The sequence below is a fragment of the Tachypleus tridentatus genome, chromosome 6 (genome assembly GCF_004210375.1).
Source record: "Tachypleus tridentatus isolate NWPU-2018 chromosome 6, ASM421037v1, whole genome shotgun sequence".
Taxonomy (NCBI): domain Eukaryota; kingdom Metazoa; phylum Arthropoda; class Merostomata; order Xiphosura; family Limulidae; genus Tachypleus; species Tachypleus tridentatus.
The window spans coordinates 118,901,907-118,929,885 of NC_134830.1; the positions used below are offsets into that span (position 1 = coordinate 118,901,907).

At 29.9% G+C, this 27,979-nt stretch overlaps 1 long non-coding RNA gene across 47 annotated transcripts in view; it reads right to left on the bottom strand.

The window, feature by feature from the left end:
* Positions 1–27,979, bottom strand: part of LOC143253431 (uncharacterized) — a 75,748-nt gene that overhangs the window by 12,116 nt on the left and 35,653 nt on the right. For 10 of the 47 annotated variants that reach the window (XR_013029626.1, XR_013029592.1, XR_013029588.1 and 7 more), the window contains one exon: positions 10,116–10,145. The exons of 6 other annotated variants lie outside the window; for them this stretch is intronic. This is a non-coding gene — a long non-coding RNA (uncharacterized LOC143253431). 31 more of the 47 variants (XR_013029628.1, XR_013029583.1, XR_013029585.1 and 28 more) reach the window with 15 other exon arrangements.

Genomic DNA, 27,979 nt, shown 5'->3' on the forward strand with positions numbered 1-27,979 from the left:
TCTGAAACAAATAAACTTTTCAATATACACAGTTCGTCACTCCCAATGCTCTGTAATTAAAACCTCTTTAATAAACACTGTTCCTCACTTACACTATCATGTAATTATGAAAATGTTCAATATACACTATTCTTCATTCCTAATGTCTTGTAATTATTAAATTTTTCACCATGCATAGAACCTCATCCTCTATGTCCTGCAACTAATAAACTTCAGTACATACACTGTTCCTTACTCCCAGATTCTTGTAATTAATAATATTTTTTAAATATACACTGTTCCTCACACAAAATAAACTTGTTACTATACAATTTTCCTAATTCTCAAATTATTCTAATTCATAGTTATCAATATACACTGTTACTCACTCTCAATGTCGTGCAATTAATAAACATTTTAATATACGATATTCCACACTCTCCTGCAATCAATACACATTTAAATATAAATTGTTCCTCTCTCTTAATATTCTGTAAAAAATGAACTTTCAATACACTGCTCCTCGCTATAAATGTCTTGTAATATATAAGCATTTCAGAATATACTATTAATAACTCTCAATGTTTTGTAATTAAAAACCTTTTCAATGTTGTCTACCTAATAAACATTTCAATATACACTGTTCCTCAATCCCAATATCCAATAATCAGCAAACCTTCCAGTGTACACCTTTCCTCTCTCTCAAAATCATTATATTAAGAAATATTTCAATATACACTGTTCCTAATTCCCAATCTAGCATAATTAATAAAGTTACAAAAACACACAGCTCTTCATTCCCAATGTCCTATAATTAATAAACTTTTCAACATACACTGATCCTGTCTCTTCATGTCGAGTAATTGTTAAAGTTTTCAACATACACTTTTCCTATTTAAAAATGTCTTGAAATTAATGAGCTTTTCAATATACATTGTTAATAACTCTCAAAGTATTGTAATTTAGAAAATTTTAAAAATTCACTACTCCCCATTATCAATGTCTTGTAATTAATAAATTTTTAATATATACACAGTTAGTCACTTTAAGTGTCCTAAAATAAATAAATCAGTATACACTGTTCCTCACTCTTTAAACTCCTCTAATTAATAAACTTTTCAATACACACTTTTCCACACTCTCAGTATCTTATAATGAAAAAACTTTTCAATATATAATGTTACTCACTCCCAATGTTCTCTTACTAATAAAGTTTTCAATATACACTCTTCCTCAATCCCAATTTCTTATAATTAGCAAACCTCCCAGTACACACTTTACCTTGCTCTCAATCTCATTATATTAAGAAATATTTCAATATACACTGTTCTTAATTCCAAATCTGGCATAATTAATAGTTCTAAAAACACCCAGTTCTTCATTCCCAATTTCCTATAATTAATAAACTTTTCAATATATACTGTTAGTCACTCCCAATGTTGTCTTACTAAAAAAGTTTTCAATATACACTCTTCCTCAATACCAAGGACCAAAATTTAGCAAATTTTCCAGTGTACACTTTTCCTCGCTCTCAATGACATTATATTAAGCAACATTTTAATATACACTGTTCCTAATTCCCAATCTTACGTAATTAATAAAGTTAAAAAAAAAAACAGTTCTTCACTCTTAATGTCCTATAATTAAAAAAATTTCCAATATACACTGCTTCTCTCTCTCTCTCTCAAAGCTCAAAAATAATAAACTTTGAAAACCACTGTTCCTCGGTCAAATTGTCCTGCAACATATAAGCTCATCAGAATATACTATTAATCACTCTCACTGTCTTCTAACTAAAACTTCACTATACATTATTTCTCACTCTCCCACTCCTGTAATGTATACACTTTCTAATATACACTCTTCCTCCCTTCTCAAGCGTCCCTTAAATAATAAACATCTCAAAATATACTGTTCCTCATACTAAATGTCCTGTACTAAATATACTTTTCCTCATACATGGTTCCTAACTCTTAATGTTCTGAAACTCAAAAACTTTTCAATATACACTGTTCCTGTCTCTTCATGTCGTGTAATTATTAAAGTTTTCAACATACACTTTTCCTATTTAAAAATGTCTTGAAATTAATGAGCTTTTCAATATACATTGTTAATAACTCTCAAAGTATTGTAATTCAGAAAATTTTAAAATTCAGTACTCCCATTATCAATGTCTTGTAATTGATAAGCTTTAAATAAATACACAGTTAGTCACTGTAAGTGTCCTAAAATAAATCTTTCTGTATACACTGTTCCTCACTCAAACTCCTGTAATTAATAAACCTTTCAATACACACTGTTCAAATATCTCAGTATCCTTTAACTAATAAACTCATCAATATACACCGTTCCTCACTCTCAAACTCTTGCAATTAATAAACTTCTCAATACACACTGTTCCAGTCTCTCAGTATTCTTTAACTAATAAACTCACCAATATACTCCATTCCTCACTATCAATGTCCTGTAATTAATAAACTTTTCAATATATACTGTTAGTAACTCCCAATGTTGTCTTACTAATAGTTTTCAATATACACTCTTTCTCAATCCCAATTTCCTGTAATTAGTAAACCTTCCAGTATACACTTTTCCTTGCCCTCAATCTCAGTTTATTAAGCAATATTTCAATATACACTGTTCTTAATTCCCAATCTGACGTAATAAATAAAGTTATAAAAACACACAGTTCTTCATTCCCAATTTCCTATAATTAAAAAACTTTTCAACATACACTTTTCCTATTTAAAAATATCTTGAAATTAATGAGCTTTTCAAAATACATTGTTAATAACTCTCAAAGTATTGTAATTTAGAAATTTTTTAAAATTCACTACTCCCCATTATCAATGTCTTGTAATTGATAAGCTTTTAATATACACACAGTTAGTCACTTTAAGTGTCCTAAAATAAATAAATCTTTCAGTATACACTATTCCTCACTCTTAAACTCCTGTAATTAATAAACTTTTCAATACACACTGTTCAAATCTCTCAGTATCCTTTAACTAATAAACTCTTCAATATACACCGTTCCTCACTATCAATGTCCTGTAATTTATAAACTTTTCAATACACACTTTTCCACACTCTCAGTATCCTTTAACTAATAAAATCATCTATATAAACTGTTTCTCACTCAAACTCTTGTAATTAATAAACCTTTCAATACACACTGTTTAAAACTCTCAGTATCCTTTAACTAATACTCATCAATATACACCGTTCCTCACTCTCAAACTCTTGTAATTGATAAACTTCCCTATACACAATGTTCCACACTCTCAGTATCCTTTAACTAATAAACTCTTCAATATACACAGTTCCTCACTATCAATGTCCTGTAATTAAAAAAAGCTTTTCAATATATAATGTTACTCACTCCCAATGTTGTCTTACTAATAAAGTTTTCAGTATACACTCTTCCTCAATCCAAATTTCTTATAATTAGCAAACCTTCCAGTATACACTTTTCCTTGCTCTCAATCTCATTATATTAAGAAATATTTCAATATACACTGTTCTTAATTCCCAATCATACATAATTAATAAAATTACAAATACACAAAGTTTTTCTTTACCAATTTCCTATAAATAAAAAACTTTCCAATATATACTGTTTCTTTATCTCAAGGTTCTCTAAATAAAAAACTATCAATGCACACTGTTCCTCATTCAAAATGTCCTGTAACATATAAGCTTATCAGAATATACTATTAATCACTCTCAATGTCTTCTAACTAAAAACTTTTCAGTATACATTACTCACTCTCCCACTCCTGTAATTTATAAACATTCCAGTACACACTCTTCTTCCCTTCTCAATGTCCCTTAAAAAATATACATCTCAAAATATACTGTTCCTCATAGTAAATGTCCTGTACTAAATATACTTTTCCTCATACAGTGTTCCTAACTGTTAATGTTCTGAAATTAACACACTTTTCAATATACACTTTTCTTATCTCAAAATGTCTTGTAATTAATCAACTTTTCAATATACATTGTTAATCTATCTCAGTGTCTTGTAATTCAGAAACATTTAAAAATTCCCAACTCCACATTATCAATGTCTTGTAATTAATAAGCTTTTAATATATACACAATTAGTGACTTTAATTATCCTAAAATAAATAAAGCTTTCAGTACACACTGTTCCTCACTCTCAAACTCCTGTAATTAATAAACTTCTCAATACACACTGTTCCACACTCTCAGTATCCTTTAACTAATAAACTCACCAATACACTCCGTTCCTCACTATCAATGTCCAGTTATTAATAAACTTTTCAAGATATACTGTTAGTGACTCCTAATGCTGTCTTACTAATAAAGTTTTCAATATACACTCTTCCTCAATCCCAATGTCCTATAATTAGCAAACCTTGCTTTCAATCTCATTATATTAAGAAATATTTCAATATACACTGTTCTTAATTCCAAATCTGGCATAATTAATAGTTCTAAAAACACCCAGTTCTTCATTCCCAATTTCCTATAATTAATAAACTTTTCAATATATACTGTTAGTCACTCCCAATGTTGTCTTACTAAAAAAGTTTTCAATATACACTCTTCCTCAATACCAAGGACCAAAATTTAGCAAATTTTCCAGTGTACACTTTTCCTCGCTCTCAATGACATTATATTAAGCAACATTTTAATATACACTGTTCCTAATTCCCAATCTTACGTAATTAATAAAGTTAAAAAAAAAAACAGTTCTTCACTCTTAATGTCCTATAATTAAAAAAATTTCCAATATACACTGCTTCTCTCTCTCTCTCTCAAAGCTCAAAAATAATAAACTTTGAAAACCACTGTTCCTCGGTCAAATTGTCCTGCAACATATAAGCTCATCAGAATATACTATTAATCACTCTCACTGTCTTCTAACTAAAAAACTTCACTATACATTATTTCTCACTCTCCCACTCCTGTAATGTATACACTTTCTAATATACACTCTTCCTCCTTCTCAAGCGTCCCTTAAATAATAAACATCTCAAAATATACTGTTCCTCATACTAAATGTCCTGTACTAAATATACTTTTCCTCATACATGGTTCCTAACTCTTAATGTTCTGAAACTCAAAAACTTTTCAATATACACTGTTCCTGTCTCTTCATGTCGTGTAATTATTAAAGTTTTCAACATACACTTTTCCTATTTAAAAATGTCTTGAAATTAATGAGCTTTTCAATATACATTGTTAATAACTCTCAAAATATTGTAATTTAGAAAATTTTAAAAAATTCACTACTCCCCATTATCAATGTCTTGTAATTGATAAGCTTTTAATATATACACAGTTAGTCACTTTAAGTGTCCTCAAACTCCTGTAATTAATAAATAAATCAGTATATACTGTTACTGTTCCTCTCTTAAACAACTGTAATTAAAAAACCTTTCAATACACACTGTTCAAATCTCTCAGTATCCTTTAACTAATAAAGTCATCAATATACACCATTCCTCACTCTCAAACTCTTGCAATTAATAAACTTCTCAATACACAATGTTCCACACTCTCAGTATCCTTTAACTAATAAACTCTTCAATATACACAGTTCCTCACTATCAATGTCCTGTAATTAAAAAAATCTTTTCAATATATAATGTTACTCACTCCCAATGTTGTCTTACTAATAAAGTTTTCAATATACACTCTTCCTCAATCCCAATTTCTTATAATTAGCAAACCTTCCAGTATACACTTTTCCTTGCTCTCAATCTCATTATATTAAGAAATATTTCAATATACACTGTTCTTAATTCCCAATTTTATGCAATTAATAAAGTTACAAATACACATAGTTTTTCTTTCCCAATGTCCTATAATTAAAACACTTTCCAATATACACTGTTTCTTTCTCTCAAGGTTCTGTAAATAATAAACTTTCAATAAACACTGTTCCTCATTCAAAATGTCCTGTAACATATAAGCTTATCAGAATATACTATTAATCACTCTCAATGTCTTCTAACTAAAAACTTTTCAGTATACATTATTACTCACTCTCCCACTCCTGTAATTTATAAACGTTCCAGTACACACTCTTCTTCCCTTCTCAACGTCCCTTAAATAATATACATCTCAATATATACTGTTCCTCATACTAAATGCCCTGTACTAAATATACTTTTCCTCATACATTGTTCCTAAAGCTTAATGTTCTGAAACTGAAAAACTTTTCAATATACACTGTTCCTGTCTCTTCATGCCGTGTAATTATTAAAGTTTTCAACATACACTTTTCCTATTTAAAAATGTCTTGAAATTAATGAGCTTTTCAATATACATTGTTAATAACTCTCAAAGTATTGTAATTTAGAAATTTTTAAAAATTCACTACTCCCCATTATCAATGTCTTGTAATTGATAAGCTTTTAATATATACACAGTTAGTCACTGTAAGTGTCCTAAAATAAATAAATCTTTCTGTATACACTGTTCCTCACTCAAACTCCTGTAATTAATAAACCTTTCAATACACACTGTTCAAAACTCTCAGTATCCTTTAACTAATAAACTCATCAATATACACCGTTCCTCACTCTCAAACTCTTGCAATTAATAAACTTCTCAATACACACTGTTCCACTCTCTCAGTATCCTTTAACTAATAAACTCATCAATATACACCGTTCCTCACTCAAACTCCTGGAATTAATAAACCTTTCAATACACACTGTTCAAAACTCTCAGTATCCTTTAACTAATAAACTCATCAATATACACCGTTTCCTCACTCTCAAACTCTTGTAATTAATAAACTTCTCAATACACACTGTTCCACTCTCTCAGTATCCTTTTAATAAACTAATAAACTCACACCAATATACTCCGTTCCTCACTCTCAATGTCTAATAAAAATCTAATAAAACTCACTTCAATTCAATACACACTTTTCCACACTCTCAGTATCCTTTAACTAATAAACTCTTCAATATACACAGTTTCTCACTATCAATGTCCTGTAATTAAAAAAATCTTTTCAATATATAATGTTACTCACTCCCAATGTTGTCTTACTAATAAAGTTTTCAATATACACTCTTCCTCAATCCCAATTTCTTATAATTAGCAAACCTTCCAGTATACACTTTTCCTTGCTCTCAATCTCATTATATTAAGAAATATTTCAATATACACTGTTCTTAATTCCCAATTTTACGCAATTAATAAAGTTACAAATACACATAGTTTTTCTTTCCCAATGTCCTATAATTAAAACACTTTCTAATATACACTGTTTCTTTCTCTCAAGGTTCTGTAAATAATAAACTTTCAATAAACACTGTTCCTCATTCAAAATGTCCTGTAACATATAAGCTTATCAGAATATACTATTAATCACTCTCAATGTCTTCTAACTAAAAACTTTTCAGTATACATTATTACTCACTCTCCCACTCCTGTAATTTATAAACGTTCCAGTACACACTCTTCTTCCCTTCTCAACGTCCCTTAAATAATATACATCTCAATATATACTGTTCCTCATACTAAATGCCCTGTACTAAATATACTTTTCCTCATACATTGTTCCTAAAGCTTAATGTTCTGAAACTAACACACTTTTCAATATACACTGTTCCTGTCTCTTCATGTCCTGTAATTATTAAAGTTTTCAACATACACTTTTCCTATTTAAAAATGTCTTGAAATTAATGAGCTTTTCAATATACATTGTTAATAACTCTCAAAGTATTGTAATTTAGAAAATTTTAAAAATTCACTACTCCCCATTATCAATGTCTTGTAATTGATAAGCTTTTAATATATACACAGTTAGTCACTTTAAGTGTCCTAAAATAAATTAAAAATCAGTATATACTGTTACTGTTCCTTTAACTCTCTTAAACTCCTGTAATTGTAATTAAAACCTTTCAATACACACTGTTCAAATCTCTCAGTATCCTTTAACTAATAAACTCATCAATATACACCGTTCCTCACTCTCAAACTCTTGTAATTAATAAACTTCTCAATACACACTGTTCCACACTCTCAGTATCCTTTAACTAATAAAATCATCTATATAAACTGTTCCTCACTCAAACTCCTGTAATTAATAAACCTTTCAATACACACTGTTCAAAACTCTCAGTATCCTTTAACTAATAAACTCATCAATATACACCGTTCCTCACTCTCAAACTCTTGTAATTAATAAACTTCTCAATACACACTGTTCCACTCTCTCAGTATCCTTTAACTAATAAACTCACCAATATACTCCGTTCCTCACTATCAATGTCCTGTAATTAATAAACTTTTAATAAACTTTTCAATACACATCTATATAAACTGTTCCACATCTTATAATTAAAAACTCTCATGTATCTCAGTATTAACTAATAAACTCTTCAATATACACAGTTTCTCACTATCAATGTCCTGTAATTAAAAAAATCTTTTCAATATATAATGTTACTCACTCCCAATGTTGTCTTACTAATAAAGTTTTCAATATACACTCTTCCTCAATCCCAATTTCTTATAATTAGCAAACCTTCCAGTATACACTTTTCCTTGCTCTCAATCTCATTATATTAAGAAATATTTCAATATACACTGTTCTTAATTCCCAATTTTACGCAATTAATAAAGTTACAAATACACATAGTTTTTCTTTCCCAATGTCCTATAATTAAAACACTTTCTAATATACACTGTTTCTTTCTCTCAAGGTTCTGTAAATAATAAACTTTCAATAAACACTGTTCCTCATTCAAAATGTCCTGTAACATATAAGCTTATCAGAATATACAATTAATCACTCTCAATGTCTTCTAACTAAAAACTTTTCAGTATACATTATTACTCACTCTCCCACTCCTGTAATTTATAAACGTTCCAGTACACACTCTTCTTCCCTTCTCAACGTCCCTTAAATAATATACATCTCAATATATACTGTTCCTCATACTAAATGCCCTGTACTAAATATACTTTTCCTCATACATTGTTCCTAAAGCTTAATGTTCTGAAACTAACACACTTTTCAATATACACTGTTCCTGTCTCTTCATGTCGGTGTAATTATTAAAGTTTTCAACATACACTTTTCCTATTTAAAAATGTCTTGAAATTAATGAGCTTTTCAATATACATTGTTAATAACTCTCAAAGTATTGTAATTTAGAAAATTTTAAAAATTCACTACTCCCCATTATCAATGTCTTGTAATTGATAAGCTTTTAATATATACACAGTTAGTCACTTTAAGTGTCCTAAAATAAATAAATCAGTATATACTGTTACTGTTCCTCTCTTAAACTCCTGTAATTAAAAAACCTTTCAATACACACTGTTCAAATCTCTCAGTATCCTTTAACTAATAAACTCATCAATATACACCGTTCCTCACTCTCAAACTCTTGCAATTAATAAACTTCTCAATACACACTGTTCCACACTCTCAGTATCCTTTAACTAATAAAATCATCTATATAAACTGTTCCTCACTCAAACTCCTGTAATTAATAAACCTTTCAATACACACTGTTCAAAACTCTCAGTATCCTTTAACTAATAAACTCATCAATATACACCGTTCCTCACTCTCAAACTCTTGTAATTAATAAACTTCTCAATACACACTGTTCACACTCTCAGTATCCTTTAACTAATAAAATCATCAATATAAACTGTTCCTCACTCAAACTCCTGTAATTAATAAACCTTTCAATACACACTGTTCAAAACTCTCAGTATCCTTTAACTAATAAACTCATCAATATACACCGTTCCTCACTCTCAAACTCTTGCAATCAATAAACTTCTCAATACACACTGTTCCACTCTCTCAGTATCCAATAACTAATAAACTCACCAATATACTCCGTTCCTCACTATCAATGTCCTGTAATTAATAAACTTTTCAATACACACTTTTCCACACTCTCAGTATCCTTTAACTAATAAAATCATCTAAATAAACTGTTCCTCACTATCAATATCTTATAATTAAAACTTCCCTATACACAATGTTCCACACTCTCAGTATCCTTTAACTAATAAAGTCATCAATATACACCGTTCCTCACTCTCAAACTCTTGTAATTAATAAACTTCTCAATACACAATGTTCCACACTCTCAGTATCCTTTAACTAATAAACTCACCAATATACTCCGTTCCTCACTATCAATGTCCTGTAATTAAAAAAATCTTTTCAATATATAATGTTACTCACTCCCAATGTTGTCATACTAATAAAGTTTTCAATATACACTCTTCCTCAATCCCAATTTCTTATAATTAGCAAACCTTCCAGTATACACTTTTCCTTGCTCTCAATCTCATTATATTAAGAAATATTTCAATATACACTGTTCTTAATTCCCAATTTTATGCAATTAATAAAGTTACAAATACCCATAGTTTTTCTTTCCCAATGTCCTATAATTAAAACACTTTCTAATATACACTGTTTCTTTCTCTCAAGGTTCCGTAAATAATAAACTTTCAATAAACACTGTTCCTCATTCAAAATGTCCTGTAACATATAAGCTTATCAGAATATACCATTAATCACTCTCAATGTATTCTAACTAAAACTTTTCAGTATACATTATTACTCACTCTCCCACTCCTGTAATTTATAAACGTTCCAGTACACACTCTTCTTCCCTTCTCAACGTCCCTTAAATAATATACATCTCAATATATACTGTTCCTCATACTAAATGCCCTGTACTAAATATACTTTTCCTCATACATTGTTCCTAACTCTTAATGTTCTGAAACTCAAAAACTTTTCAATATACACTGTTCCTGTCTCTTCATGTCCTGTAATTATTAAAGTTTTCAACATACACTTTTCCTATTTAAAAATGTCTTGAAATTAATGAGCTTTTCAATATACATTGTTAATAACTCTCAAAGTATTGTAATTTAGAAATTTTTTAAAAATTCACTACTCCCCATTATCAATGTCTTGTAATTGATAAGCTTTTAATATATACACAGTTAGTCACTGTAAGTGTCCTAAAATAAATCTTTCTGTATACACTGTTCCTCACTCAAACTCCTGTAATTAATAAACCTTTCAATACACACTGTTCAAAACTCTCAGTATCCTTTAACTAATAAACTCATCAATATACACCGTTCCTCACTCTCAAACTCTTGTAATTAATAAACTTCTCAATACACACTGTTCCACTCTCTCAGTATCCTTTAACTAATAAACTCATCAATATACACTGTTCCTCACTCAAACTCCTGTAATTAATAAACCTTTCAATACACACTGTTCAAAACTCTCAGTATCCTTTAACTAATAAACTCATCAATATACACCGTTCCTCACTCTCAAACTCTTGCAATTAATAAACTTCTCAATACACACTGTTCCACTCTCTCAGTATCCTTTAACTAATAAACTCACCAATATACTCCGTTCCTCACTCTCAATGTCCTGTAATTAATAAACTTTTCAATACACACTTTTCCACACTCTCAGTATCCTTTAACTAATAAACTCTTCAATATACACAGTTTCTCACTATCAATGTCCTGTAATTAAAAAAATCTTTTCAATATATAATGTTACTCACTCCCAATGTTGTCTTACTAATAAAGTTTTCAATATACACTCTTCCTCAATCCCAATTTCTTATAATTAGCAAACCTTCCAGTATACACTTTTCCTTGCTCTCAATCTCATTATATTAAGAAATATTTCAATATACACTGTTCTTAATTCCCAATTTTATGCAATTAATAAAGTTACAAATACACATAGTTTTTCTTTCCCAATGTCCTATAATTAAAACACTTTCTAATATACACTGTTTCTTTCTCTCAAGGTTCTGTAAATAATAAACTTTCAATAAACACTGTTCCTCATTCAAAATGTCCTGTAACATATAAGCTTATCAGAATATACTATTAATCACTCTCAATGTCTTCTAACTAAAAACTTTTCAGTATACATTATTACTCACTCTCCCACTCCTGTAATTTATAAACGTTCCAGTACACACTCTTCTTCCCTTCTCAACGTCCCTTAAATAATATACATCTCAATATATACTGTTCCTCATACTAAATGCCCTGTACTAAATATACTTTTCCTCATACATTGTTCCTAAAGCTTAATGTTCTGAAACTAACACACTTTTCAATATACACTGTTCCTGTCTCTTCATGTCGTGTAATTATTAAAGTTTTCAACATACACTTTTCCTATTTAAAAATGTCTTGAAATTAATGAGCTTTTCAATATACATTGTTAATAACTCTCAAAATATTGTAATTTAGAAAATTTTAAAAATTCACTACTCCCCATTATCAATGTCTTGTAATTGATAAGCTTTTAATATATACACAGTTAGTCACTTTAAGTGTCCTAAAATAAATAAATCAGTATATACTGTTACTGTTCCTCTCTTAAACAACTGTAATTAAAAAACCTTTCAATACACACTGTTCAAATCTCTCAGTATCCTTTAACTAATAAACTCATCAATATACACCGTTCCTCACTCTCAAACTCTTGTAATTAATAAACTTTCAATACACACTGTTCCACACTCTCAGTATCCTTTAACTAATAAAATCATCTATATAAACTGTTCCTCACTCAAACTCCTGTAATTAATAAACCTTTCAATACACACTGTTCAAAACTCTCAGTATCCTTTAACTAATAAACTCATCAATATACACCGTTCCTCACTCTCAAACTCTTGCAATTAATAAACTTCTCAATACACACTGTTCCACTCTCTCAGTATCCTTTAACTAATAAATTCACCAATATACTCCGTTCCTCACTATCAATGTCCTGTAATTAATAAAATTTCAATACACACTTTTCTACACTCTCAGTATCCTTTAACTAATAAAATCATCTAAATAAACTGTTCCTCACTCTCAATATCTTATAATTAAAAAACTTCCCTATACACAATGTTCCACACTCTCAGTATCCTTTAACTAATAAACTCATCAATATACACTGTTCCTCACTCTCAAACTCCTGTAATTAATAAACTTTTCAATACACAATGTTCCACACTCTCAGTATCCTTTAACTAATAAACTCTTCAATATACACTGTTCCTCACTCAAACTCCTGTAATTAATAAACCTTTCAATACACACTGTTCAAAACTCTCAGTATCCTTTAACTAATAAACTCATCAATATACACTGTTCCTCACTCTCAAACTCTTGTAATTAATAAACTTCTCAATACAAACTGTTCCACTCTCTCAGTATCCTTTAACTAATAAACTCACCAATATATACTATCAATGTCCTGTAATTAATAAACTTTTCTCACTACACTCTCAATGTCCTCTATATAATTAATCAAAACTTCTCAATACACACTGTTCCACACTCTCAGTATCCTTTAACTAATAAACTCTTCAATATACACGGTTCCTCACTATCAATGTCCTGTAATTAAAAAATCTTTTCAATATATAATGTTACTCACTCCCAATGTTGTCTTACTAATAAAGTTTTCAATATACACTCTTCCTCAATCCCAATTTCTTATAATTAGCAAACCTTCCAGTATACACTTTTCCTTGCTCTCAATCTCATTATATTAAGAAATATTTCAATATACACTGTTCTTAATTCCCAATTTTACGCAATTAATAAAGTTACAAATCCACATAGTTTTTCTTTCCCAATGTCCTATAATTAAAACACTTTCTAATATACACTGTTTCTTTCTCTCAAGGTTCTGTAAATAATAAACTTTCAATAAACACTGTTCCTCATTCAAAATGTCCTGTAACATATAAGCTTATCAGAATATACTATTAATCACTCTCAATGTCTTCTAACTAAAAACTTTTCAGTATACATTATTACTCACTCTCCCACTCCTGTAATTTATAAACGTTCCAGTACACACTCTTCTTCCCTTCTCAACGTCCCTTAAATAATATACATCTCAATATATACTGTTCCTCATACTAAATGCCCTGTACTAAATATACTTTTCCTCATACATTGTTCCTAAAGCTTAATGTTCTGAAACTAACACACTTTTCAATATACACTGTTCCTGTCTCTTCATGTCGTGTAATTATTAAAGTTTTCAACATACACTTTTCCTATTTAAAAAATGTCTTGAAATTAATGAGCTTTTCAATATACATTGTTAATAACTCTCAAAGTATTGTAATTTAGAAATTTTTAAAAATTCACTACTCCCCATTATCAATGTCTTGTAATTGATAAGCTTTTAATATATACACAGTTAGTCACTTTAAGTGTCCTAAAATAAATAAATCAGTATATACTGTTACTGTTCCTCACTCTTAAACTCCTGTAATTAAAAAACCTTTCAATACACACTGTTCAAATCTCTCAGTATCCTTTAACTAATAAACTCATCAATATACACCGTTCCTCACTCTCAAACTCTTGTAATTAATAAACTTTCAATACACACTGTTCCACACTCTCAGTATCCTTTAACTAATAAACTCATCAATATAAACTGTTCCTCACTCTCAATATCTTGTAATTAATAAACTTTTCAATACACACTGTTCCACACTCTCAGTATCCTTTAACTAATAAACTCATCAATATACACTGTTCCTCACTATCAATGTCCTGTAATTAATAAACTTTTCAATACACACTTTTCCTCACTCTCAGTATCCTTAACTAATAAAATCATCTATATAAACTGTTCCTCACTCTCAAATCTTGTAATTAATAAACTTTTCAATACACACTGTTCCACACTCTCAGTATCCTTTAACTAATAAACTCATCAATATACACCGTTCCTCACTCTCAAACTCTTGCAATTAATAAACTTCTCAATACACACTGTTCCACACTCTCAGTATCCTTTAACTAATAAAATCATCTATATAAACTGTTCCTCACTCAAACTCCTGTAATTAATAAACCTTTCAATACACACTGTTCAAAACTCTCAGTATCCTTTAACTAATAAACTCATCAATATACACCGTTCCTCACTCTCAAACTCTTGTAATTGATAAACTTCCCTATACACAATGTTCCACACTCTCAGTATCCTTTAACTAATAAACTCACCAATATACTCCGTTCCTCACTATCAATGTCCTGTAATTAATAAACTTTTCAATACACACTTTTCCACACTCTCAGTGTCCTTTAACTTATCAAATCATCTATATAAACTGTTCCTCACTCTCAATATCTTATAATTAAAAAACTTCCCTATACACAATGTTCCACACTCTCAGTATCCTTTAACTAATAAACTCTTCAATATACAGTTTCTCACTATCAATGTCCTGTAATTAAAAAAATCTTTTCAATATATAATGTTACTCACTCCCAATGTTGTCTTACTAATAAAGTTTTCAATATACACTCTTCCTCAATCCCAATTTCTTATAATTAGTAAACCTTCCAGTATACACTTTTCCTTGCTCTCAATCTCATTATATTAAGAAATATTTCAATATACACTGTTCTTAATTCCCAATTTTACGCAATTAATAAAGTTACAAATACACATAGTTTTTCTTTCCCAATGTCCTATAATTAAAACACTTTCTAATATACACTGTTTCTTTCTCTCAAGGTTCTGTAAATAATAAACTTTCAATAAACACTGTTCCTCATTCAAAATGTCCTGTAACATATAAGCTTATCAGAATATACTATTAATCACTCTCAATGTCTTCTAACTAAAAACTTTTCAGTATACATTATTACTCACTCTCCCACTCCTGTAATTTATAAACGTTCCAGTACACACTCTTCTTCCCTTCTCAACGTCCCTTAAATAATATACATCTCAATATATACTGTTCCTCATACTAAATGCCCTGTACTAAATATACTTTTCCTCATACATTGTTCCTAAAGCTTAATGTTCTGAAACTAACACACTTTTCAATATACACTGTTCCTGTCTCTTCATGTCCTGTAATTATTAAAGTTTTCAACATACACTTTTCCTATTTAAAAATGTCTTGAAATTAATGAGCTTTTCAATATACATTGTTAATAACTCTCAAAGTATTGTAATTTAGAAAATTTTAAAAATTCACTACTCCCCATTATCAATGTCTTGTAATTGATAAGCTTTTAATATATACACAGTTAGTCACTTTAAGTGTCCTAAAATAAATAAATCAGTATATACTGTTACTGTTCCTCACTCTTAAACTCTTGTAATTAAAAAACCTTTCAATACACACTGTTCCACTCTCTCAGTATCCTTTAACTAATAAACTCACCAATATACACCGTTCCTCACTATCAATGTCCTGTAATTAATAAACTTTTCAATACACACTTTTCCACACTCTCAGTATCCTTTAACTAATAAAATCATCTATATAAACTGTTCCTCACTCAAACTCCTGTAATTAATAAACCTTTCAATACACACTGTTCAAAACTCTCAGTATCCTTTAACTAATAAACTCATCAATATACACCGTTCCTCACTCTCAAACTCTTGTAATTGATAAACTTCCCTATACACAATGTTCCACACTCTCAGTATCCTTTAACTAATAAACTCACCAATATACACCGTTCCTCACTATCAATGTCCTGTAATTAATAAACTTTTCAATACACACTTTTCCACACTCTCAGTATCCTTTAACTAATAAACTCATCAATATACACCGTTCCTCACTCTCAAACTCCTGTGCAATTAATAAACTTCTTTTCAATACACACTGTTCCACTCTCTCAGTATTCTTTAACTAATAAAATCATCTATATAAACTGTTCCTCACTCAAACTCCTGTAATTAATAAACCTTTCAATACACACTGTTCAAAACTCTCAGTATCCTTTAACTAATAAACTCATCAATATACACTGTTCCTCACTCTCAAACTCTTGTAATTAATAAACTTTTCAATACACACTGTTCCACACTCTCAGTATCCTTTAACTAATAAACTCTTCAATATACACTGTTCCTCACTCAAACTCCTGTAATTAATAAACTTTTCAATACACACTTTTCCAAACTCTCAGTATCCTTTAACTAATAAACTCATCAATATACACTGTTCCTCACTCTCAAACTCTTGTAATTAATAAACTTTTCAATACACACTGTTCCACTCTCTCAGTATCCTTTAACTAATAAACTTTCAATATACACTGTTCCTCACTATCAATGTCCTGTAATTAATGTAATCAATAACTTTTCCACACTCTCAGTATCCTTTAACTAATAAAATCATCTATATAAACTGTTCTCACTCTCAATGTCCTGTAATTAATAAACTTTTCAATATACACTGTTCCACACTCTCAGTATCCTTTAACTAATAAACTCATCAATATACACTGTTCCTCACTCTCAATGTCTTGTAATTAATAAACTTTTCAATATACAATGTTCCTCACTCTCAGTATCCTTTAACTAATAAACTCTTCAATATACACAGTTTCTCACTATCAATGTCCTGTAATTAATAAACCTTTCAATACACACTGTTCAAAACTCTCAGTATCCTTTAACTAAGAAACTCATCAATATACACCGTTCCTCACTCTCAAACTCTTGCAATTAATAAACTTCTCAATACACACTGTTCCACTCTCTCAGTATCCTTTAACTAATAAACTCACCAATATACACCGTTCCTCACTATCAATGTCCTGTAATTAATAAACTTTTCAATACACACTTTTCCACACTCTCAGTATCCTTTAACTAATAAACTCTTCAATATACACTGTTCCTCACTCAAACTCCTGTAATTAATAAACCTTTCAATACACACTGTTCAAAACTCTCAGTATCCTTTAACTAATAAACTCATCAATATACACCGTTCCTCACTCTCAAACTCTTGCAATTAATAAACTTCTCAATACAAACTGTTCCACTCTCTCAGTATTCTTTAACTAATAAACTCACCAATATACTCCATTCCTCACTTTCAATGTCCTGTAATTAATAAACTTTTCAATACACACTTTTCCACACTCTCAGTATCCTTTAACTAATAAAATCATCTCTATAAACTGTTCCTCACTCAAACTCCTGTAATTAATAAACCTTTCAATACACACTGTTCAAAACTCTCAGTATCCTTTAACTAATAAACTCATCAATATACACCGTTCCTCACTCTCAAACTCTTGCAATTAATAAACTTCTCAATACAAACTGTTCCACTGTCTCAGTATTCTTTAACTAATAAACTCACCAATATACTCCATTCCTCACTATCAATGTCCTGTAATTAATAAACTTTTCAATACACACTTTTCCACACTCTCAGTATCCTTTAACTAATAAAATCATCTATATAAACTGTTCCTCACTCAAACTCCTGTAATTAATAAACCTTTCAATACACACTGTTCAAAACTCTCAGTATCCTTTAACTAATAAACTCATCAATATACACCGTTCCTCACTCTCAAACTCTTGCAATTAATAAACTTCTCAATACAAACTGTTCCACTCTCTCAGTATCCTTTAAGTAATAAACTCACCAATATACTACGTTCCTCACTATCAATGTCCTGTAATTAATAAACTTTTCAATACACACTTTTCCACACTCTCAGTATCCTTTAACTAATAAAATCATCTAAATAAACTGTTCCTCACTCTCAATATCTTATAATTAAAAAACTTCCCTATACACAATGTTCCACACTCTCAGTATCCTTTAACTAATAAACTCTTCAATATACAGTTTCTCACTATCAATGTCCTGTAATTAAAAAAATCTTTTCAATATATAATGTTACTCACTCCCAATGTTGTCTTACTAATAAAGTTTTCAATATACACTCTTCCTCAATCCCAATTTCTTATAATTAGTAAACCTTCCACTATACACTTTTCCTTGCTCTCAATCTCATTATATTAAGAAATATTTCAATATACACTGTTCTTAATTCCCAATTTTACGCAATTAATAAAGTTACAAATACACATAGTTTTTCTTTCCCAATGTCCTATAATTAAAACACTTTCTAATATACACTGTTTCTTTCTCTCAAGGTTCTGTAAATAATAAACTTTCAATAAACACTGTTCCTCATTCAAAATGTCCTGTAACATATAAGCTTATCAGAATATACTATTAATCACTCTCAATGTCTTCTAACTAAAAACTTTTCAGTATACATTATTACTCACTCTCCCACTCCTGTAATTTATAAACGTTCCAGTACACACTCTTCTTCCCTTCTCAACGTCCCTTAAATAATATACATCTCAATATATACTGTTCCTCATACTAAATGCCCTGTACTAAATATACTTTTCCTCATACATTGTTCCTAAAGCTTAATGTTCTGAAACTCAAAAACTTTTCAATATACACTGTTCCTGTCTCTTCATGTCCTGTAATTATTAAAGTTTTCAACATACACTTTTCCTATTTAAAAATGTCTTGAAATTAATGAGCTTTTCAATATACATTGTTAATAACTCTCAAAGTATTGTAATTTAGAAAATTTTAAAAATTCACTACTCCCCATTATCAATGTCTTGTAATTGATAAGCTTTTAATATATACACAGTTAGTCACTTTAAGTGTCCTAAAATAAATAAATCAGTATATACTGTTACTGTTCCTCACTCTTAAACTCCTGTAATTAAAAAACCTTTCAATACACACTGTTCAAATATCTCAGTATCCTTTAACTAATAAACTCATCAATATACACCGTTCCTCACTCTCAAACTCTTGCAATTAATAAACTTCTCAATACACACTGTTCCACTCTCTCAGTATTCTTTAACTAATAAACTCACCAATATACTCCATTCCTCACTATCAATGTCCTGTAATTAATAAACTTTTCAATACACACTTTTCCACACTCTCAGTATCCTTTAACTAATAAAATCATCTATATAAACTGTTCCTCACTCAAACTCCTGTAATTAATAAACCTTTCAATACACACTGTTCAAAACTCTCAGTATCCTTTAACTAATAAACTCACCAATATACACCGTTCCTCACTCTCAAACTCTTGTAATTGATAAACTTCCCTATACACACTGTTCCACACTCTCAGTATCCTTTAACTAATAAACTCACCAATATACTCCGTTCCTCACTATCAATGTCCTGTAATTAATAAACTTTTCAATACACACTTTTCCACACTCTCAGTGTCCTTTAACTTATCAAATCATCTATATAAACTGTTCCTCACTCTCAATATCTTATAATTAAAAAACTTTTCAATATACAATGTTACTCACTCTCAGTATCCTTTAACTAATAAACTCTTCAATATACACAGTTTCTCACTATCAATGTCCTGTAATTAATAAACCTTTCAATACACACTGTTCAAAACTCTCAGTATCCTTTAACTAATAAACTCATCAATATACACCGTTCCTCACTCTCAAACTCTTGCAATTAATAAACTTCTCAATACACACTGTTCCACTCTCTCAGTATCCTTTAACTAATAAACTCACCAATATACTTCGTTCCTCACTATCAATGTCCTGTAATTAATAAACTTTTCAATACACACTTTTCCACACTCTCAGTATCCTTTAACTAATAAACTCTTCAATATACACTGTTCCTCACTCAAACTCCTGTAATTAATAAACCTTTCAATACACACTGTTCAAAACTCTCAGTATCCTTTAACTAATAAACTCATCAATATACACCGTTCCTCAATCTCAAACTCTTGCAATTAATAAACTTCTCAATACAAACTGTTCCACTCTCTCAGTATCCTTTAACTAATAAACTCACCAATATACTTGTTCCTCACTATCAATGTCCTGTAATTAATAAACTTTTCAATACACACTTTTCCACACTCTCAGTATCCTTTAACTAATAAACTCATCAATATACACCGTTCCTCACTCTCAAACTCTTGCAATTAATAAACTTCTCAATACACACTGTTCCACTCTCTCAGTATTCTTTAACTAATAAACTTTTCAATATACTCCATTCCTCACTTTCAATGTCCTGTAATTAATAAACTTTTCAATACACACTTTTCCACACTCTCAGTATCCTTTAACTAATAAAATCATCTCTATAAACTGTTCCTCACTCAAACTCCTGTAATTAATAAACCTTTCAATACACACTGTTCAAAACTCTCAGTATCCTTTAACTAATAAACTCATCAATATACACCGTTCCTCACTCTCAAACTCTTGCAATTAATAAACTTCTCAATACACACTGTTCCACTGTCTCAGTATTCTTTAACTAATAAACTCACCAATATACTCCATTCCTCACTATCAATGTCCTGTAATTAATAAACTTTTCAATACACACTTTTCCACACTCTCAGTATCCTTTAACTAATAAAATCATCTATATAAACTGTTCCTCACTCAAACTCCTGTAATTAATAAACCTTTCAATACACACTGTTCAAAACTCTCAGTATCCTTTAACTAATAAACTCATCAATATACACCGTTCCTCACTCTCAAACTCTTGCAATTAATAAACTTCTCAATACAAACTGTTCCACTCTCTCAGTATCCTTTAAGTAATAAACTCACCAATATACTCCGTTCCTCACTATCAATGTCCTGTAATTAATAAACTTTTCAATACACACTTTTCCACACTCTCAGTGTCCTTTAACTTATCAAATCATCTATATAAACTGTTCCTCACTCTCAATATCTTATAATTAAAAAACTTCCCTATACACAATGTTCCACACTCTCAGTATCCTTTAACTAATAAACTCTTCAATATACAGTTTCTCACTATCAATGTCCTGTAATTAAAAAAATCTTTTCAATATATAATGTTACTCACTCCCAATGTTGTCTTACTAATAAAGTTTTCAATATACACTCTTCCTCAATCACAATTTCTTATATTTAGTAAACCTTCCACTATACACTTTTCCTTGCTCTCAATCTCATTATATTAAGAAATATTTCAATATACACTGTTCTTAATTCCCAATTTTACGCAATTAATAAAGTTACAAATACACATAGTTTTTCTTTCCCAATGTCCTATAATTAAAACACTTTCTAATATACACTGTTTCTTTCTCTCAAGGTTCTGTAAATAATAAACTTTCAATAAACACTGTTCCTCATTCAAAATGTCCTCTAACATATAAGCTTATCAGAATATACTATTAATCACTCTCAATGTCTTCTAACTAAAAACTTTTCAGTATACATTATTACTCACTCTCCCACTCCTGTAATTTATAAACGTTCCAGTACACACTCTTCTTCCCTTCTCAACGTCCCTTAAATAATATACATCTCAATATATACTGTTCCTCATACTAAATGCCCTGTACTAAATATACTTTTCCTCATACATGGTTCCTAACACTTAATGTTCTGAAACTCAAAATCTCAATACACACTGTTCCACTCTATCAGTATCCTTTAACTAATAAACTCACCAATATACACCGTTCCTCACTATCAATGTCCTGTAATTAATAAACTTTTCAATACACACTTTTCCACACTCTCAGTATCCTTTAACTAATAAACTCATCAATATACACCGTTCCTCACTCTCAAACTCTTGTAATTAATAAATTTCTCAATACACACTGTTCCACTCTCTCAGTATTCTTTAACTAATAAACTCACCAATATACTCACTTTCAATGTCCTGTAATTAATAAACTTTTCAATGCACACTTTTCCACACTCTCAGTATCCTTTAACTAATAAAATCATCTATATAAACTGTTCCTCACTCAAACTCCTGTAATTAATAAACCTTTCAATACACACTGTTCAAAACTCTCAGTATCCTTTAACTAATAAACTCATCAATATACACCGTTCCTCACTCTCAAACTCTTGTAATTGATAAACTTCCCTATACACAATGTTCCACACTCTCAGTATCCTTTAACTAATAAACTCTTCAATGTACACTGTTCCTCACTATCAATGTCCTGTAATTAATAAACTTTTCAATACACACTTTTCCACACTCTCAGTATCCTTTAACTAATAAACTCTTCAATATACACTGTTCCTCACTCAAACTCCTGTAATTAATAAACCTTTCAATACACACTGTTCAAAACTCTCAGTATCCTTTAACTAATAAACTCATCAATATACACCGTTCCTCACTCTCAAACTCTTGTAATTGATAAACTTCTCTATACACAATGTTCCACACTCTCAGTATCCTTTAAGTAATAAACTCACCAATATACTCCGTTCCTCACTATCAATGTCCTGTAATTAATAAACTTTTCAATACACACTTTTCCACACTCTCAGTGTCCTTTAACTTATCAAATCATCTATATAAACTGTTCCTCACTCTCAATATCTTATAATTAAAAAACTTTTCAATATACAATGTTACTCACTCTCAGTATCCTTTAACTAATAAACTCTTCAATATACACAGTTTCTCACTATCAATGTCCTGTAATTAATAAACTTTTCAATACACACTTTTCCACACTCTCAGTATCCTTTAACTAATAAAATCATCAATATAAACTGTTCCTCACTCAAACTCCTGTAATTAATAAACCTTTCAATACACACTGTTCAAAACTCTCAGTATCCTTTAACTAATAAACTCACTAATATACACCGTTCCTCACTCTCAAACTCTTGTAATTGATAAACTTCCCTATACACAATGTTCCACACTCTCAGTATCCTTTAACTAATAAACTCTTCAATATACACTGTTCCTCACTCAAACTCCTGTAATTAATAAACCTTTCAATACACACTGTTCAAAACTCTCAGTATCCTTTAACTAATAAACTCATCAATATACACCGTTCCTCACTCTCAAACTCTTGCAATTAATAAACTTCTCAATACAAACTGTTCCACTCTCTCAGTATCCTTTAAGTAATAAACTCACCAATATACTTCGTTCCTCACTATGAATGTCCTGTAATTAATAAACTTTTCAATACACACTTTTCCACACTCTCAGTATCCTTTAACTAATAAACTCTTCAATATACAATGTTCCTCACTCAAACTCCTGTAATTAATAAACCTTTCAATACACACTGTTCAAAACTCTCAGTATCCTTTAACTAATAAACTCATCAATATACACCGTTCCTCAATCTCAAACTCTTGCAATTAATAAACTTCTCAATACAAGCTGTTCCACTCTCTCAGTATCCTTTAAGTAATAAACTCACCAATATACTTCGTTCCTCACTATGAAAGTCCTGTAATTAATAAACTTTTCAATACACACTTTTCCACACTCTCAGTATCCTTAACCTAATAAACTCATCAATATACACCGTTCCTCACTCTCAAACTCTTGCAATTAATAAACTTCTCAATACACACTGTTCCACTCTCTCAGTATTCTTTAACTAATAAACTCACCAATATACTCCATTCCTCACTTTCAATGTCCTGTAATTAATAAACTTTTCAATACACACTTTTCCACACTCTCAGTATCCTTTAACTAATAAAATCATCTCTATAAACTGTTCCTCACTCAAACTCCTGTAATTAATAATCCTTTCAATACACACTGTTCAAAACTCTCAGTATCCTTTAACTAATCAACTGATCAATATACACCGTTCCTCACTCTCAAACTCTTGCAATTAATAAACTTCTCAATACAAACTGTTCCACTGTCTCAGTATTCTTTAACTAATAAACTCACCAATATACTCCATTCCTCACTATCAATGTCCTGTAATTAATAAACTTTTCAATACACACTTTTCCACACTCTCAGTATCCTTTAACTAATAAAATCATCTATATAAACTGTTCCTCACTCAAACTCCTGTAATTAATAAACCTTTCAATACACACTGTTCAAAACTCTCAGTATCCTTTAACTAATAAACTCATCAATATACACCGTTCCTCACTCTCAAACTCTTGCAATTAATAAACTTCTCAATACAAACTGTTCCACTCTCTCAGTATCCTTTAAGTAATAAACTCACCAATATACTCCGTTCCTCACTATCAATGTCCTGTAATTAATAAACTTTTCAATACACACTTTTCCACACTCTCAGTGTCCTTTAACTTATCAAATCATCTATATAAACTGTTCCTCACTCTCAATATCTTATAATTAAAAACTTTCCTATACACAATGTTCCACACTCTCAGTATCCTTTAACTAATAAACTCTTCAATATACAGTTTCTCACTATCAATGTCCTGTAATTAAAAAAATCTTTTCAATATATAATGTTACTCACTCCCAATGTTGTCTTACTAATAAAGTTTTCAATATACACTCTTCCTCAATCCCAATTTCTTATAATTAGTAAACCTTCCACTATACACTTTTCCTTGCTCTCAATCTCATTATATTAAGAAATATTTCAATATACACTGTTCTTAATTCCCAATTTTATGCAATTAATAAAGTTACAAATACACATAGTTTTTCTTTCCCAATGTCCTATAATTAAAACACTTTCTAATATACACTGTTTCTTTCTCTCAAGGTTCTGTAAATAATAAACTTTCAATAAACACTGTTCCTCATTCAAAATGTCCTGTAACATATAAGCTTATCAGAATATACTATTAATCACTCTCAATGTCTTCTAACTAAAAACTTTTCAGTATACATTATTACTCACTCTCCCACTCCTGTAATTTATAAACGTTCCAGTACACACTCTTCTTCCCTTCTCAACGTCCCTTAAATAATATACATCTCAATATATACTGTTCCTCATACTAAATGCCCTGTACTAAATATACTTTTCCTCATACATGGTTCCTAACACTTAATGTTCTGAAACTCAAAATCTCAATACACACTGTTCCACTCTATCAGTATCCTTTAACTAATAAACTCACCAATATACACCGTTCCTCACTATCAATGTCCTGTAATTAATAAACTTTTCAATACACACTTTTCCACACTCTCAGTATCCTTTAACTAATAAACTCATCAATATACACCGTTCCTCACTCTCAAACTCTTGCAATTAATAAATTTCTCAATACACACTGTTCCATTCTCTCAGTATTCTTTAACTAATAAACTCACCAATATACTCACTTTCAATGTCCTGTAATTAATAAACTTTTCAATGCACACTTTTCCACACTCTCAGTATCCTTTAACTAATAAAATCATCTATATAAACTGTTCCTCACTCAAACTCCTGTAATTAATAAACCTTTCAATACACACTGTTCAAAACTCTCAGTATCCTTTAACTAATAAACTCATCAATATACACCGTTCCTCACTCTCAAACTCTTGTAATTGATAAACTTCCCTATACACAATGTTCCACACTCTCAGTATCCTTTAACTAATAAACTCTTCAATGTACACTGTTCCTCACTATCAATGTCCTGTAATTAATAAACTTTTCAATACACACTTTTCCACACTCTCAGTATCCTTTAACTAATAAACTCTTCAATATACAATGTTCCTCACTCAAACTCCTGTAATTAATAAACTTTCAATACACACTGTTCAAAACTCTCAGTATCCTTTAACTAATAAACTCATCAATATACACCGTTCCTCAATCTCAAACTCTTGCAATTAATAAACTTCTCAATACACACTGTTCCACTCTCTCAGTATCCTTTAAGTAATAAACTCACCAATATACTTCGTTCCTCACTATGAAAGTCCTGTAATTAATAAACTTTTCAATACACACTTTTCCACACTCTCAGTATCCTTAACCTAATAAACTCATCAATATACACCGTTCCTCACTCTCAAACTCTTGCAATTAATAAACTTCTCAATACACACTGTTCTAATAAACTCTCTCAGTATCCTTTAACTAATAAACTCTTCAATATACACCGTTTCACTCACTTTCAATGTCCTGTAATTAATAAACTTTTCAATACACACTTTTCCACACTCTCAGTATCCTTTAACTAATAAAATCATCTCTATAAACTGTTCCTCACTCAAACTCCTGTAATTAATAATCCTTTCAATACACACTGTTCAAAACTCTCAGTATCCTTTAACTAATAAACTCATCAATATACACCGGTTCCTCACTCTCAAACTCTTGTAATTAATAAACTTCTCAATACACACTGTTCCACTCTCTCAGTATTCTTTAACTAATAAACTCATCCAATATACTCCATTCCTCACTATCAATGTCCTGTAATTAATAAACTTTTCAATACACACTTTTCCACACTCTCAGTATCCTTTAACTAATAAAATCATCTATATAAACTGTTCCTCACTCAAACTCCTGTAATTAATAAACCTTTCAATACACACTGTTCAAAACTCTCAGTATCCTTTAACTAATAAACTCATCAATATACACGTTCCTCACTCTCAAACTCTTGTAATTAATAAACTCTTTCAATACAAACTGTTCCACTCTCTCAGTATCCTTTAACTAATAAACTCACCAATATACTCCGGTTCCTCACTATCAATGTCCTGTAATTAATAAACTTTTCAATACACACTTTTCCACACTCTCAGTGTCCTTTAACTATTCAAATCATCTATATAAACTGTTCCTCACTCTCAATATCTTATAATTAAAAAACTTCCCTAACACAATGTTCCACACTCTCAGTATCCTTTAACTAATAAACTCTTCAATATACAGTTTCTCACTATCAATGTCCTGTAATTAAAAAATCTTTTCAATATATAATGTTACTCACTCCCAATGTTGTCTTACTAATAAAGTTTTCAATATACACTCTTCCTCAATCCCAATTTCTTATAATTAGTAAACCTTCCACTATACACTTTTCCTTGCTCTCAATCTCATTATATTAAGAAATATTTCAATATACACTGTTTTTAATTCCCAATTTTACATAATTAATAAAGTTACAAATACACATAGTTTTTCTTTCCCAATGTCCTATAATTAAAACACTTTCTAATATACACTGTTTCCTTCTCTCAAGGTTCTGTAAATAATAAACTTTCAATAAACACTGTTCCTCATTCAAAATGTCCTGTAACATATAAGCTTATCAGAATATACTATTAATCACTCTCAATGTCTTCTAACTAAAAACTTTTCAGTATACATTATTACT